Source organism: Myodes glareolus, chromosome 21 (assembly GCF_982192425.1).
Source record: "Myodes glareolus chromosome 21, mMyoGla1.1, whole genome shotgun sequence".
Classification (NCBI taxonomy): Eukaryota; Metazoa; Chordata; class Mammalia; order Rodentia; family Cricetidae; genus Myodes; species Myodes glareolus.
Window position 1 is genome coordinate 8,796,845 of NC_142046.1, and position 16,321 is coordinate 8,813,165.

Consider the following 16,321-nt stretch of genomic DNA (forward strand, 5'->3'; position numbering starts at 1 on the left):
ATAACCATACCATGACATTTTACAAAACAGTTGTTCATAGTATGGCCACTGTGTTTCTTCCTCTTAATAACCATTTCTATCTGACTATCACAATAACTCTGTAAGTGGTAAGATTACTGACATTTTCACTAATCACTAGTGCTCCAGTAGATTGTTGACTGGCTTTTCTGCAGGAGCACAAGACAGAATAGGACCTTAGAATAATGTTAAATGAATAGGAACAAAAACATTTGTAAGCACAGAAGGGTAAAAAAAATCCTTTTGATTTGATTTACAGTAAAAGCTGGAAATAATACACTCCGTGACATCAATAAAATATGAAGAAAATACATACCGACTATTAGTCACAACCAAGAAGTCTCTGTACAAATGCAGATGACACTTCTTACTGCTACAGCCTCGTCTGAGCTCCACTGGTCCATGGGACACCAGGTATTGAATATTCATCTCCCCAGTTGAGGCTTTCTCATTGACAGATTCCATAGTATAGTAGAGAGGCTTTTCCTGATATAGGCCAAACACTAACAGAACAGAGAGTCAACAGTCAACAAAATAACCTAACACAAAATTTGGGGAGTTACATAAGATTAATCATAAAGGCTTGGTTCTTATAGCAGGCTCCAGTGAGTAACCATTTTTAAGGATACACAATGGATGAATACATTTAGGAAATTGTACTAGTAACAGATCGAAGACCTGGAATTTGAAGAATAGTACAGCTTGGAGGTAAAAGAATCAGCAAACACACTGAGAGAAATGGCCAGATTACAAGTATTGCTCAATAGTTGTGTTAAAAACTACAGCAAATCCAAGACATGTAACTCATGAGACTTCACCAGTGGAGTAGCAACATGTAAGTCATTGAGAACATTAAACCAAAGAGAACAGTATCTGGAATGATGGGAATACTAGTGTAAAAGTACATAAAATGAAGAATTTTCATCAAAGATCTCAACATCTCTGATTCTTTCAAATTATGAATATGTCAGTTGGGACAGACATCATGCAGATGTTACTGGCATTGTGATCCTGAAACCCATCAGCTCCTTTCTCAACACTAAGATAGTATAAATCATAGAGATCTACTCAGGTAGAGTCAGACACCTGTCACTCTAGAAAAAGCCAGACTTGAAGAACAGTGGAATTAACCTTGTGATTGTTGACTGAAATGGAATGGAAAGACGGTGAAGAGATACAGCTTCCCTGAGATAACTACAATCCTCAGGTGACCACCCTCTCTGCAATAATCAAATTTAGTCAAACTCTGAATGAGTCAAAAATCAAATCTTTCTGAGTCTCCAAGGAAGAATGCAGCCTATCATATCCTTGATCTACCTGCTCCACCTAAGTGCAGGAGCTATGAAGTCCACCTGTGCTTACTGAAGACAGAATTGAAGCTTATCAGTGCTGTTATCAGTGATTAAGACTTTAACAATTTTTACACATGTAGTTCATATTCCTAACCCTGGGAGTGAGCTGTTGCTGCTTCAACAAATGCCAAAAATATGGAACAACAGAAAATAGATTTTTGAAGATGTGAAAGAATTTTGAAAAAAAAAAGCTTATCTTAATCTAAAGAAATTGATACCCACATGCAAAATTTTGGGTACCAAAGACTCACATATGGAGCTCTCTGAAGGGAAATAGGATGACTAAATTGAAGCATTATTTCCTCAGAGCATGTATGAATTATCATAAGTTTGTATTGGCAGCAATAATAATTGTCAAGTTACTGTAGATAAACAACCTTAGGAGCAGGTAATGAAGGCTTGAGGAAGAGGTTCTAAGTATTTTGTATCTTTGGTAACTGATAAATCCATGTTAGAATTGTGCACATGACTGTTCAGCACAGAGTTTTAAAATTATGGCATTACATTTTAGTCAAAGCCATTTGATAGAAATGTGAAAATAATTGTATTCTGTGAATACATTCTTACATTAAAAGTCAACGTAGATAATTCTAAGAGACAAGTTCACAGCACTAAGTGCCTACATAATAACTTGGAGAAATCTAATAAATAGTAACTTGATAACTCTATTGAAAGCTATAGAACAAAAGGATGAAATCACACACAAAGAAGTAGATGCCCCCTAAATAAACTCAGGGCTGAGACTGAGAAAATAGAAAAACATAAAAGTATAAAGAATAGAAGTATTAAGGAGTTGGATATCAGAAAATATCAAATAAGAGTGACAAACCCCTATCCAAATTAATGCAGAAAGAATATCAGAATTAAGAAAATTCTAATAATCATAAAGAGACACTTTTAAAAACTGTACTCCACCAAGTTGGAAAATATAAAAGAAATGGCTAATTCACAATGCATACAACTTACCAAAGTTAAAACAAGGCCAGATACATAATTTAAACAAACTTGTAACTTGTAGTATATTAGAAACAGTCTTTAAAAGTCTCCCAAATAAGATGTTTGTGGCCTTATTGTTTTATCACAGAACTCTAACAGAACATCTAAGAAGAGTTAACACTAGTACTCCTCAAATTATTCCACAAAACAGAAACAGAAGAAACACTACTCAGTTTGTTTCATGAGCTCACACCCTGATACCCAAACAACATAAAGACCCAACAAAGAAAGAGAATTGCAGAGCAATTTTCCTTTGAACATACTTGCGACAATACTGAATAAAATATTTGCTAACTGAATCCAAGAACATAACAAAAAGATTATCCCCCACGACCAAGAAGGCTTCATTCCAGAAATGCATGGATGGTTAAACATATAGATATTGATAAATGTAATCTACCATATAAATAAACTGGAAAAAACATATAATCTTCTCATTAGATGTGCAATAGGATTTTGCCATAATCCAAGTCCTTTTCATGATAAAAGTTCTAGGGAAATTAGGGATACAGGGAGCATACCTCAACATACTAAAGACAGTTTGCAACAAGTCCAAGGCCAACAACTTAAATAGAGAAAAATTCAAAGCAATTCCACCAAAATCAGAAACAATTCAAGCTTATACACTTTCTCCATATGTGTTCAATACAGTATACGCCATCTTTACTAGAGTAATAAAACATCTGAAAGGAGATTAAAGGAATATATATGGGAAAGGAAGAGGTCAGTGTCTCTTTTATTGCAGATACTATAATAGTGTAAATAAGTGACTCAAAAATCCTATCATCAAACTCAGACATTGATAAACACTTTGAAGAATGTAGCTTGAAAGAAAATGAACTCACCAAAACCAGTGGCTCTCCTTATACAAATGACAAATTTACCAAGATAGAAATAGGTAAACAATACCTTTCAGAATAAATTCATGATAAACAACTAAAATCTCTAGACCCACCGATGTTAAGTATAGATTAAGAGGCTGTGGGGAACAGATGCCAGGGCAAAGGAAAACAGTTAGCTATGAATTGATGGTGGGGGCTAAATTAGAGGATCATATGGGAGGATGGTGGGAGTGGAAGACATGGAGGGAATATAGGGAGAGGCTGCTAAAGCTGAGGGCCATTTTATGGGTAGAATAAAAGCTGAATGCAGCATAACCATACACACACACAATATATATATATATATATATATATATATATTTGAAGGCTATCTAAATGCAACTAACAGATAATAGAAGCAAAGAAGACTCTTGTCACCAAATGATGCTTCCTGTACCACAATCAGTTGCATCTAACAGAGTTGTTGTCCAGTGGATTGCCATGTTCCCTTTGGAATCTCCAAGTAACCCAGGCTTTTGCCAAGGCTCTAGGTTTCTCTCTTCAAACTGATCACAAGGTCCCATAGTTGATGGAAACACCTACACAACTTATTGAAGATACAGAAGTTGAACTGATGCCTACACAGAGCCTTCATCCCTTCGATCTAGCATCATTCTTGCACACTACCCAAAGATAAATGTAAACACCAAGTCAGCTCTCTATCAACCTTTAGATCTACGGTGGTGTCCTGCCTGCAATGGTACAAAGCACGAAATTTGTGGAAGTAAACAATCAGTTTTTAATTTGGCTTAAGGCCAATTCTATAGTATGTAATCCTTAACCTTCACAGTCTGGGTGAACAAGAACCTGACACCAGGTAGCCCAGGGATCAAGGGGAGAATTCAATACTGATGTTCTATTAAAATAATGTAGCAATAAAATGACTCCTAATGAAATCTGCTAGGCTATTAAATAAATGCCTTGTCCAGCTGCCAGTAGAGAAGCTTCCCCCTTACAGAAAATTAGAACAAACACAGAGACCCACACAGAGACATTAGAATGAGACTGAGAGACTTGGAACACTCAGCCCTAAGAGCGAGGTCTCCATCAAAACTGTCCTTTCAGGGAACAGGAAATCCTGCAGAAGAGGCAGAAAGGGTGTAAGAGCCAGAGGAAGGACACCAAGAAAATGAGACCTTCTAAGTCAACATGACCAATGTGCATCTGAGCTCACAGCAAGTGAGGCAGCATGGTTCTACCAGGTCCTTTGCATATAAACTATGACTTCCACCTTAGTTTTTTATATGATTTCTGAGTGTGCAAACAAGTGAGTCTCTGATTCTTGGCCTTTTCTTAACTATTTTCCTACTGTTTCTTGGTTTGTTTTTTCAAATTCCAATGGACTAGTTTTTCTTTCATCTCCTTTTATTTTATGTTATGATCATCCTTTAGAAGTTTGCTTGTTTGTTATAGAGCAATAGAGAGGGAGAAGATTGGAGTGGGATGAGATGTAGGAAGAAACTGGGAAGAGAAGACAGAGAGGGAAATCATAATCAGGACATATTATATGAGAAAAATCTATTTTCTCTAAAAGGTTAAAGCAGTTAAATCAGAAAAAAAGCCTAATGATATAAAATGTTGAGGAGACACTAAAAGTCTAACACAATAACATGTGTCACATTTACTTTCCTGTGAATAATGGACACTATACTACTTAAAAGTCACTAACTTAATTTTTATTGGAAAAAAATGGTTGTTTGGTTTAAAAAGATTTTAAAAAACTACTCTAATAGTATTTAGGTTACTTCCCATAAGTTTTTAAAGAAAACAAATGGCTAGTTCCAAGTCAGGCTCCAAAACTGCAGAAAAACACTGTCTCGAAAAACCAAAGAAAAACGAAAAAAAAAAACTGACATTCTTGGAGGCAGCAGGAAAATGAGAAACTTTTAGAGTGTGGAGTATATGGTCAGTCTACTGTTTTCAAGTGCTGAAGCACTAATGTCTGTGTAAACTGTCACAGCAATATAAATTCTACAGTGCCAAGAAAGAGGCTGAACTAGGAAAATTCTTTAAGTAGGTTTAACTTACAAATTTTCAGACATCAAAAAAAATGGGGAATGAAAACGTACATTCATACACAACTCTGAAGAGGATGAATTATTACATTAAAGATACCATTAATCTATGCAGTGTAGTTCATGTAGTTCAGAGCATTCGTCCCTTGACATGTAATGTCTCCTTTCTTTAGGTGACAGCACTTAACATTATTATTCTAAGTAGACTTCTGTAAGCCTGGAGCCTAAGTGTAAGAATTGGTTCACATAATCTGGAGGAATCAAATAGGACATCTCCTGAGAACACCAGTCCATCCTAAGGATCAAAAGTGGATATTAGCATACCTTTTCAGCAGAGCCTGGAAGGGAAAACCTTTCAATGGATTTGAAATTCTCTTTTTTTTTCTCCTTGGCACTAAACACCACAGATAGCCACAGCAGTTGGCAGACCAACTACTGAAGTCTGAGGAGTCTGCAGTAGTCATGGTGACTGAGCACTGTGATGTCAGAGTTCTGAAGTTCATGACGTAACTGACAAAATGACATGTGCCTAGCCCTTATCTGGTTTTATCCGACAAAATTTTAGTTTCAAAAATATTTTAGGGATGAACAGAGATGCTGAGACTACACAAACTTGTACAGTAGAATTATTATTGTACCCCAAACCCTAGTGTGCTATGATAACTACATATGTTAGATTATTTTCTGTTGCTCACCATTTTGAAGTTTGGAAGGATAAAAGTAGTCTATCAATTTGGTCTCTGATCATTTTAACCTTGATTATTTTGCATCATTTTAAATGGTGTCATGTTGGGGACATGGATGAGACTGCATGGGATAAAGCAAGAGCCAGACAAGGAAGACAGGTTTAACCTTGTTCTCAGTCAATTATGTTCATGTATCCATGAGATTGGTCCCACTAAATCAGTTTTAATCCCTTTTGAAGTCAGAGGGTGGCCTTCTTGGGGTGTCTGTCTCCTAAAAAAATGCCACCATCCTTCATCCTTGCTACACTGGGGATTAAGCTTCGAAATATAAACTCATGGAATGAAATTACTCCAATCATAGAACCAGGAAATGTATACTTGAACAGTTAAGACTAGAACATCCCCACTAAAGCAGTGGTTCTTTATATTATTATTTTTTGTTTATGGAATTTTGTTATGTTTTAATTGAAATATAATTACATCTCTTTCTCTCCTTTTCGTACATAGATTCCTTCCCAACTGCCCTCCCTTTAAGTCCTTCAATCCTTTTGACTCTTAACTTAATAGTCTCCTTTTTCTTTTATTATTGCTTATACATATACATACACACACATACACACACATATACACACATACACACACACACACAAACAAAGACATATTTCCTGCTGAACCTAATTTTGGTGTCTGTGTATTTATCATTTCAAGTCTGGCCTCTCTGCACTGGAAAGTGAGTAAGGGATCAGTTCCTGGGAGATGCTATTTTTCCTTTTCCCAGCAGTCATTAGTTTTCTGTAGTTCTTTTTCTAGACATAGGGCCCTGTGAAATATTTTCCCGTTATTCTTTCTGATTATTTTTTATTGATTTTTCTTGAGCTCTACATTTTTCTCTGCTCCCCTCCCTGCCTCTCCCCTCCCCTTCAACCATTCCCCAAGGTCCCCATGCTCCCAATTTACTCAGGAGATCTTGTCTTTTTCTACTTCCCATGTAGATTAGATCTATGTATGTTCTCTTAGGGTCCTCATTGTTGTCTAAGTTCTCAACATGTCTATTGGTATTGCCATTTTTTCTGGTTTTGTTTATGAAGCTATTTCTAAGAGATACTTTCACAGCAGGCTTCCTGGTATTTGGCTCTTATATCCTTTCCAATTCCTCTTCTGTTCTGTTCCCTGAGTTGAACACATAGGGGCTGCATATATATATGCAGTGGGGCTAGGTGCCCCTGCTTTGGTGTTTGCTGTTGTGGCTTCTTATTTACAGAAGTGATGGTCTCCGTTTGCTGTAACAAGTGGCTTCTTGGAATGAGGGTGCTAATCACACTTACATGTGGGTATAAAAGTAAGATTTAACACTTCGTAAAAATTTATGATGATCTAGCAATGTAGTGGTAAGAGATACTTTTCTAAGGTCCATAATCTAAATAGCGCCAATAAGCAGCCTAGGATTCTAGTACCAGATATGATTTCCCTCCTCTTGAGTTACTTTAGTCTCGTCAGACTGTTTGTGTAGCCACTGAATAAGTGCCACTTCTTACAAATATATATATCTTGTCAGGCTGTTAATGGCCATGATCCATGTATGTTGTAGTTAGTTAGAAATGACTGTATTTACATCCCTCTTTTGTAAATTTGTACAGAATTCTCTGTAACAATCTAAGCTAGACCACAGGAAGTAAAGCGATTTTCAGTTGAGATTCATCTCGAATTTTCTAAGTCCTGTGTCCATAATGTATGGTATCTTCAGCAACATGGGCTCATCATCAAGCCCAGAAAGCACCAGTTAGACCAATAAACTGCATTGCTTGGGGAGTCACTCACACTGCCTGGAAAAGAGTCTGTTACACAGAGAAACCTGCTCCCCCACACACACACAAAAAATAGATTGGGTCTTACACCCAGTGATATTCTGTTGGAGAAATTTTATAATTTATTAATAATAATAATAAAAGAAATGGATGAGAGGCCTTGTGTCTGAGGTGTCCTTGGAATACCGGGTATCCCTATTTCAGTGCTGAGGAGTTTCATCCAGACGGGTGAGTGTGTGCTATCCCTGGGCAGACTGTCCAGGAAGAGAGAACAGCACCCCTACCCCAGCTCCTGCTTCAGGGCTTTTGTGTTCCACTCAACCCTGCCCTGCCCCCTCGTCCACCCTTGTGCCTAAGATGTCCTTGGAATACCAGGTATCCCTATTTCAGGGCTGAGGAGTTTCATCCAGACGGGAGACCCTGTGTCTGTGCTGAGGAGTTCCATCCAGATAGGAACTGTTCCTGTTCCTGCACTGAGGAGACCCACTCAGAGTGTCAGTCACAGCAGACTGGACTAAGACACCAAGACTCTCCTGGCTCCATTTGAAGGAAGAGATGGGCAGACGCCAATGCAAGAATTCCTCCAACAACCTGAAAGGCAACATGACATCACCAGAAACCAGGGAGCACGAAACAAGAAGAATTGAATATCCTACTCCAGAAAAAATAGAAGAAATTGACTTTAAACGGAACATTATGAAAATATTAGAGGACCTTAAACAGGAGGTGAAAAACTGACATAAAGAAATAGAGATGACAAACAAAACGGTAGAAGAAATGGATAAATCTCTCAAAAATATCCAAGAAAAACAAGAAAAGCAATGAAACAGGTAAGGGAAACAGTTCAAGACTTGAAAAACGAAATGGAAGTAATGAAGAAAACATAAACCAAGGGCCGGCTGCATATGGAAAATCTGGATAAACAAACGGGAACTACAGAAACAAGAATTACCAACAGAATACAAGAGATAGAAGAAAGAATCTCAGACACTGAAGATACTACAGAGGAAATAAACTCACTGATTAAAGAACAAAACAAATCCAACAAATTATTAACACAAACCATCCAGGATATCTGGGACACTGTGAAAAGACTAAACTTAGAATAATAGGGGTAGAAGAAGGAGAAGAATTAAACCTCAAAGGCCCAGAAAATATATTCAACAAAATTATACAAGAAAACTTTCCCAACCTAAAGAATGATATTCCTATGAATGTACAAGAAGCATACAGAACACCAAGTAGAATGGATCAAAAAAGCATCCCCTTGCCATATAATAATCAAAACACAAAACATGCAGAATAAAGAACAAATATTAAGAGCTGCAAGGAAAAAAGGTCAAGTAACATATAAAGGGAAACCTATCAGAAATGCACCTGACTTCTCAGTGGAAACCATGAAAGCCAGAAGGTGTCTTTAATAGACGTACTGCAGACACCAAGAGACCATGCATGTAAGCCCAGACTACTATATCCAGCAAAGCTTACATTCACAATCAATGGAGAAAACAAGATATTCTGTAGGGGTTGTCCTTCCACGCCACCCACATCCCACGAGTTCCATATTGTCCTAGGGGTTAAAGCATAAGACGCACACACACAGATACAGAGTTCCAGTCATCCTCAAGAAGAGAATGCCCCTTTATTCAACTAAATCCAGGGTTAAAATACCTTTGGCCCCAGTAAAGGAAAACTCCTCCCACCTGGAGGGGCTGGGGAAACTGGCCTCTGTGGGAGTTTTTCCCCAGGCAGGTGGTCGAGGGTTTAAGGCAATGTCAGACAGGTTAGATGGGCCTTGGCGCCTGAGCTTCTTTGAGGCAGGTTGAGAAATTACCATTTTAAAGTAAAATAGATCCCTCAGGCTAATGTACCAGGCTGTAGCAGAACCAAGGAAGCTTAGCTGGTTAGCGTAAACATTATTTGCATTCAGTTTTTTGGCCTCAAGGATCAGGGAGGACAGGTTCCCACAACATTCCAGGACAAAAACAGATTTAAAGAAAACATTACCACACACCCAGCATTACAGAAAATACTAGAAGGAAAATCACAAATCAAGGATATGAAAAACACCCATAATAACACAAACATCTGATAACCCTCCACCAGCACAACTCAAAGAACAGAGACACACAAGCTCTACCACCAGAGAAAAATAACCAGAGTTAACAACCACTGATAATTAATATCACTTAATATCAGTGGACTCAATTCAAATATAAAAAGGAACAGGTTAAGAGAGTAGATATGAAATTAGGATCCAACATTCTGCTTTTTACAATAAACACACTTCAAACTTAAAGACAGACACTACCTCAGAGTAAAGGGTCCGGAAAAGGTTTTCCAATCAAATGGACCAAAGAGACAAGTGGGTGTGGCTATACTAAAATCTAACAAAACTGATTTCAAACTAAAATCAATCAGAAGAAATGAAGATGGACACTTTATTCTCATAATAGGAACAATTAATTCATCATGAGAAAGTCTCAATCCTGAATATTTCTGACGCTAATATAAAAGCACCACTTATGTAAAAGAAACGTTACTACAACTCAAAGCATACATCAAACAACACACTATAATAGTGTTTTTCAAAAACTCCACTCTCACCAATGGACAGATCAACCAGACAGAAAATTAACTGAAAAATAAGAGAACTATCAGATGTAATGAACCAAATGGACCAAACAGACATCTATAGAACTTTCCATCCAAACAGAAAAGAATATACCTTCTTATCAGCATGGCATGGAATCTTCTCAAAAATTGATCACATAATTGGTAAGAAAGCAAACGTCCATAGATACAAAAAAATTCTAATTACCACCTGTGTACTATCAGATCACCATGGAATAAAGCTAGAATTCAACAACAATTCTAACCCCAGAAAACCTACAAACTCATGGAAACTGAATAGTCAACTACTGAACCACACCTGGGTCAAGGAAGAAATAAAGAAATTGAAGTCTTCCTTGAATTCAATGAAAACAAAGACACATCATACCCAAACATATGGGACACTATAAAAGCAGTGTTAAGAGGAAAGTCCATAGCACGAAGTGCCCACATAAAGAAAATGGAGAAAGTAAACCTGAAAGCTCTAGAAAAAAAGAAGCAGATTTACCCAGGAGGAGTAGAAGACTGGAAATAATCAAACTGAGGGCTGAAATCAACAAAATAGAAACACAGAAACAATCCAAAGAATCAATGAAACAAAAAGCTGGTTCTTGGAGAAAATCAACAAGATTGACACACCCCTAGCCAAACTAATCAAACGACAGAGAGAACATTCAAATTAACAAGATCAGAAATGACAAGGGGGACATAACCACAGACACAGAGGAAATTCAGAGAATCATTAGATCTTACTTCAATAGTCTGTAAGCCACAAAATTGGAAAATGTGAAAGAAATGGACACTTTTTTAGATAAGTTCCATATACCAAAATTAAGTCAAGACGAGGTGAACAGTTTAAAAAGACCTGTAAGTTGTGAGGAATTAGAAACTTTCATCAGAAACCTCCCTACCAATAAATCCCTATACCAGATGGTTTCAATGCAGAATTCTACCAGAACTTCCAAGAGGAGCTAATACCTATACTCCTTAATGTGTTTCACAAAATAGAATCAGAAGAGTCATTGTCAAATCCTTTTTATGAAGCTACAGTAACCCTGATACCAAAAACCACACAAAGACTTAACCAAGAAAGAGAATGACAAACCAATCTCACTCATGAACATCGATACAAAAATTCTCAATAAAATACTGGCAAACTAAATTCAAGAAGACATTCAAAAAAATTATACATTATGATCAAGTAGGCTTCATCCCAGAGATGCAGGGCTGGTTCAACATATGAAAATCTATCAATGTAATCCATCATATAAATAAACTGAAAGAAAAAAACCATATGATCATTTCATTAGATGCTGAAAAAGCATTTGACAAAATTCGACACCCCTTTATGATAAATGTCTTGGAGAGATTAGGTACACAATGTTCATTCCTAAATATAATAAAAGCATTATACAGCAAACCAACAGCTAACATTAAATTAAATGGAGAGAAACTCAAAGACATTACTTGAAATCTTTTTACTACTGTCTTTTGTAAAGCCTGAATCTCATGGACTATATACATTTCTAGGGATTTCATTGAGGCACCTAGTCTTTGGTCCTCCTTCTGCAATGTGATTCCAAAGTATGAAGTCTTTCTTTTAAAGATAACATCTCATCCTTGGAAACTATTTGGAAAACATGCAGATTGCCTTCCTGGAGAGATACTCTATCTGCTAACCCATCATAACTTTTTAATGTATTTTGACAGTCAAATTCAGCAGTATGAATTCTTTCAGATAATTTCTCAGTATCCTTTGTCAAGGAGTCAATTTTGTCTATCAAATTTATGTTACCCTTTTTAATAATATCAGTTTTTCAGGTAACTCTTGATTGTCAATGGCATTAATCTTTTCAGATAGCTTTTCATTATTAGTCAGTAAAGAATGTATCATTTCTAAAAATGCCTCATTATTGGCTCTGTTATCAAACCATTTTATTAATGATATAATATGAAGAAAAAAACTGAGTTTTAAAATCTAATAAATGGATGTATCACAAAAACCATATATGTCTTGCAGTAGTCAATTCATAGTATTAGCAAAAAAGTTGCTAAAAGTTTCAACTGTAATGTTGTCTGTAATTACATAACTTTCAAGTTTATTGATTTATTAATTACCTTTTATGAAATTCAACAAATTTTTTTAGGTGTAATAAACTTTATTGTCCAGCAAGTGTTGTGGTTGCAGAGTAGTGAGTAGAGGTACAACCTGATACCACAAAAAGTCCTGAATGGCTTTGGTTTTCCTGCTTTGGTGCTGGTTAAATGCTGAGAAATATACTTTGTTTGAGAAATTAAAAGCAATTAAAATATTCCAGATACAGAGAAAGAAACCCAGATCTAACGAACCTAGAACTCCTCCCCCACTATGGCCCCAACCCCATCTATATTCCTGCAACCTGGGTGGAACTCTGAAACACAGCTGGCTCCAATACTGAGGGGACTTAAGAGATGAGGCCCAGCCACACGATGGGATGCTCCACTCTCTAGGTCTGCCCCAATGAAACAAAACCCTGAGCCCCTCTTCCCAACTCCCTCTGGTTTTCTATCTAGCCAACAGAAAGTTTGCTGTGGCTAGGCTTTCCCCAAAACCCAAACCCATCTACAAGACCCCCCAGGCTACTAGCCACATTGCATCTAAGAGCTGAGAACTTTCTATAATACACTCTCTGAGGATTGGAGAGGATGGTATAGGAGGGTATGTGAATGTAAGAGGAGGAAGGGAGGGACTGGGAACTTGAATTGGTATTTTTAAAAAAAAATAGTAAATTTTAAAAAAGATTTTGTTTCTAATAAAGGTAATTGGCAATAAAAAAAACAGAAAAAGAAAAAAGAAATGTAATAGGAGGCCACTTGTTTGTTCCCAGCTGCTCAGCCCAAAAATTATCACACAGAAATCATATTATTTGCAATACTATATGGCCAATAGCTTAAGTGTATTTCTGATGACCTCATATCTAAAATTAACACATGTCCATTAATCTGTGTATTTCCCCAAGGCTGTGGCTTATTGAATAAAACTCTGTTGTTTGTCTCCAGTGGGGCTACATGGCTTCTCACTGTCTCCACCTTCTTTCTCCTAGCATTCAGTTTAGATTTCTCAGCCTCACTCTACTCTGCCCTATCAGCAGGCCAAGGCACTTTCCTTATTAACCAATGGTATTAACAGCATACAGAGGGGTACCATATATCACCTCCCCTTTTCTGTTTAAGTGAAAAGAAATTTTTTCACTTTATCATGGTAAAATTTTATATAACAAAACAGGTATCAAGCAAGGATTACAATTACAATATTTATATCTACTTTATCTTTTATCATAACTAAGGAAAACTATAACTATCTATTCTTTAACTCCATCAAAGGCCCCAGAAGGATGTATTACCTAAGTAAACAAAAAGTGCATTGTAAGCAACTTCCAAAACTCTAGAATTGACAGAGACATCTCACTGCCTGGACAGTCACTCAGAGTTCTTCTGTACCTCTGGAGTATCCATCTTCAGCCTACAAGCCCATAGTATCCTGCAGACTTTTCCATGAATCAGGAATTTCAGAGACAGTTTTACATATATTGACAGTTTGTCAGTAACTTTCGTCTGTGTCCTGCAGAATGGCTGGCAGACCCTATCCTAAAGCAGGAACCCCCAAATGACCACCTCACCTTTATGCAAGTTCAGATCTTCAAGTCCTGTTCATACAGCATAACATCAAGCAGTCCAGCCAAAAGTAATTTCTTGCTTGAACTAATCAAACTGAGGGATGAAATCAACAAAATAGAAACAGAAAATAATCCAAAGAATCAATGAAACAAAGAGCTGGTTCTTTGAGAAAATCAACAAGATTGACAAGCCCCTATCCAAACTAATCAAAAGGCAGAGAGAGAACATGCAAATTAACAAGATCAGAAATGAAAAGGAGGACATAACAACAAATACTGAGGAAATTCAGAGAATCATTAGGTCTTACTACAAAGGCCTAGCCACAAGGTTGGAAAATGTAAAAGAAATGGACACTTTTTTGATAAGTACCATTTACCAAAATTAAGTCAAGACGAGGTGAACAATTTAAAAAGACATATCAGTCATGAGGAAATAGAAGCTGTCATTAAAAAAAAAAAACTCCAACCAAAAAAAGCCCATGACCAGATGCTTTTAATGCAGAATTTTACGAGAAACTCCAAGAAGAGCTGATACCTACACTTCCTAAGGTGTTTCACATAACAGAAACAGAAGAATCATTGCCAAACTCTTTTTATGAAGCTACAGTTACCCTGATACCAAAACCACACAAAAACTCAAAAAGATGGAGAATTACAGAACAATCTCACCATGAACATCGATGCAAAAATTCTCAATAAAATTCTGGCAAACAGAATCCAAGAACACTTCAAAGATATTAAACATTATGATCAAGTAGGCTTCATCCCAGAGATGCAGGGCTGGTTCAACATACGAAAATCTGTCAATGTAATCCACCACATAAATAAACTGAAAGAAAAAACCATATGATTATTTCAAGAGATACTGAAAAAAGCATTGACAAAATTCATCACCCCTTTATGATAAAGGTCTTGGAGAGAATAGGGATACAGGGTTCATACGAAAATATTATAAAAACTATATACAGCAAGCCGACAGTTAACATCAAATTAAATGGAGAGAAACTCAAAGCCATTCCACTAAAATCAAGAACAAGACAAGGTTGTCCACTCTCTACATACCTCTTCAATATAGTGCTTGAAATTCTAGCAAGAGCAATAAGACAACATAAGGGGATCAAGGGGATTCAAATTGGAAAGGAAGAAGTCAAATTTTCATTATTTGAAGATGATATGATAGTATACATAAACGACCCAAAAACTCAACCAAAGAACTCCTATAGCTGATAAATACCTTCAGTAATGTGGCACGATACAAGATCAACTCCAAAAAATCAGTTGCCCTCCTGTACACAAAGAACAAAGAAGCAGAGATGGAAATCAGAGAAGTATCATCTTTCATGATAGCCACAAATAGCATAAAGTATCTTGGTGTAACTCTAACCAAGGAAGTGAAAGATCTATTTGACAAGAACTTTAAATCTTTGAAGAAAGAAATTGAAAAGGATACCAGAAAAATGGAAGGATCTTCCATGCACTTGGATTGGGAGGATCAGCATAGTAAAAATGGCAATTCTACAAAAAGCAATCTATAGATTCAATGCAATCCCCATCAAAATCCTAACAAAATTCTCCACAGATCTTGAGAGAACAATAATCAACTTTATATGGAAAAACAAAAAACCCTGAATAGCCAAAAAATCCTTTACAATAAAAGTACTTCCAGAGGCATTATCATCCTCGACTTCAAACTCTATTACAGAGCTACAGTAATGAAAACAGCTTGGTATTCACATAAAAACAGAGACACTGACCGATAGAATTGAATTGAAGACCCGGATATTATTCTACAAACCTATGAACACCTGATTTTTGACAAAGGAGGTAAATTTTACAATGGAAGAAAGAAAGCATCTTCAACAAATGGTGCTGGCAAAACTGGATGTCAACCTGTGGAAGAATGAAAATAGATCCATATCTATCACCATGCACAAAACTCATGTCCAAATGGATTAAAGACCTCAATATAAATCTGACCACACTGAACCTGATAGAAGAGAAAGTGGGAAGTAGAATGCAACACATGAGCACAGGAGACCAATTCCTACATATAACCCCAGTAGCACAGACAAGAGCAACAATGAATAAATGGGACCTCCTGAAACTGAGGAGCTTCTGTAAAGCAAAGGACACTGTCATTAAGACAAAAAGGCATCCTACTGAATGGGAGAAAATCTTCACCAACTCTGCATCAGACAAATGTCTGATCTCCAAAATATATAAAGACTCAAGAAACTAGACATTAAAAATCTAATTAACCTAATTTTAAAATGGGGTTCTGAACTGAAAAGAGAATTCT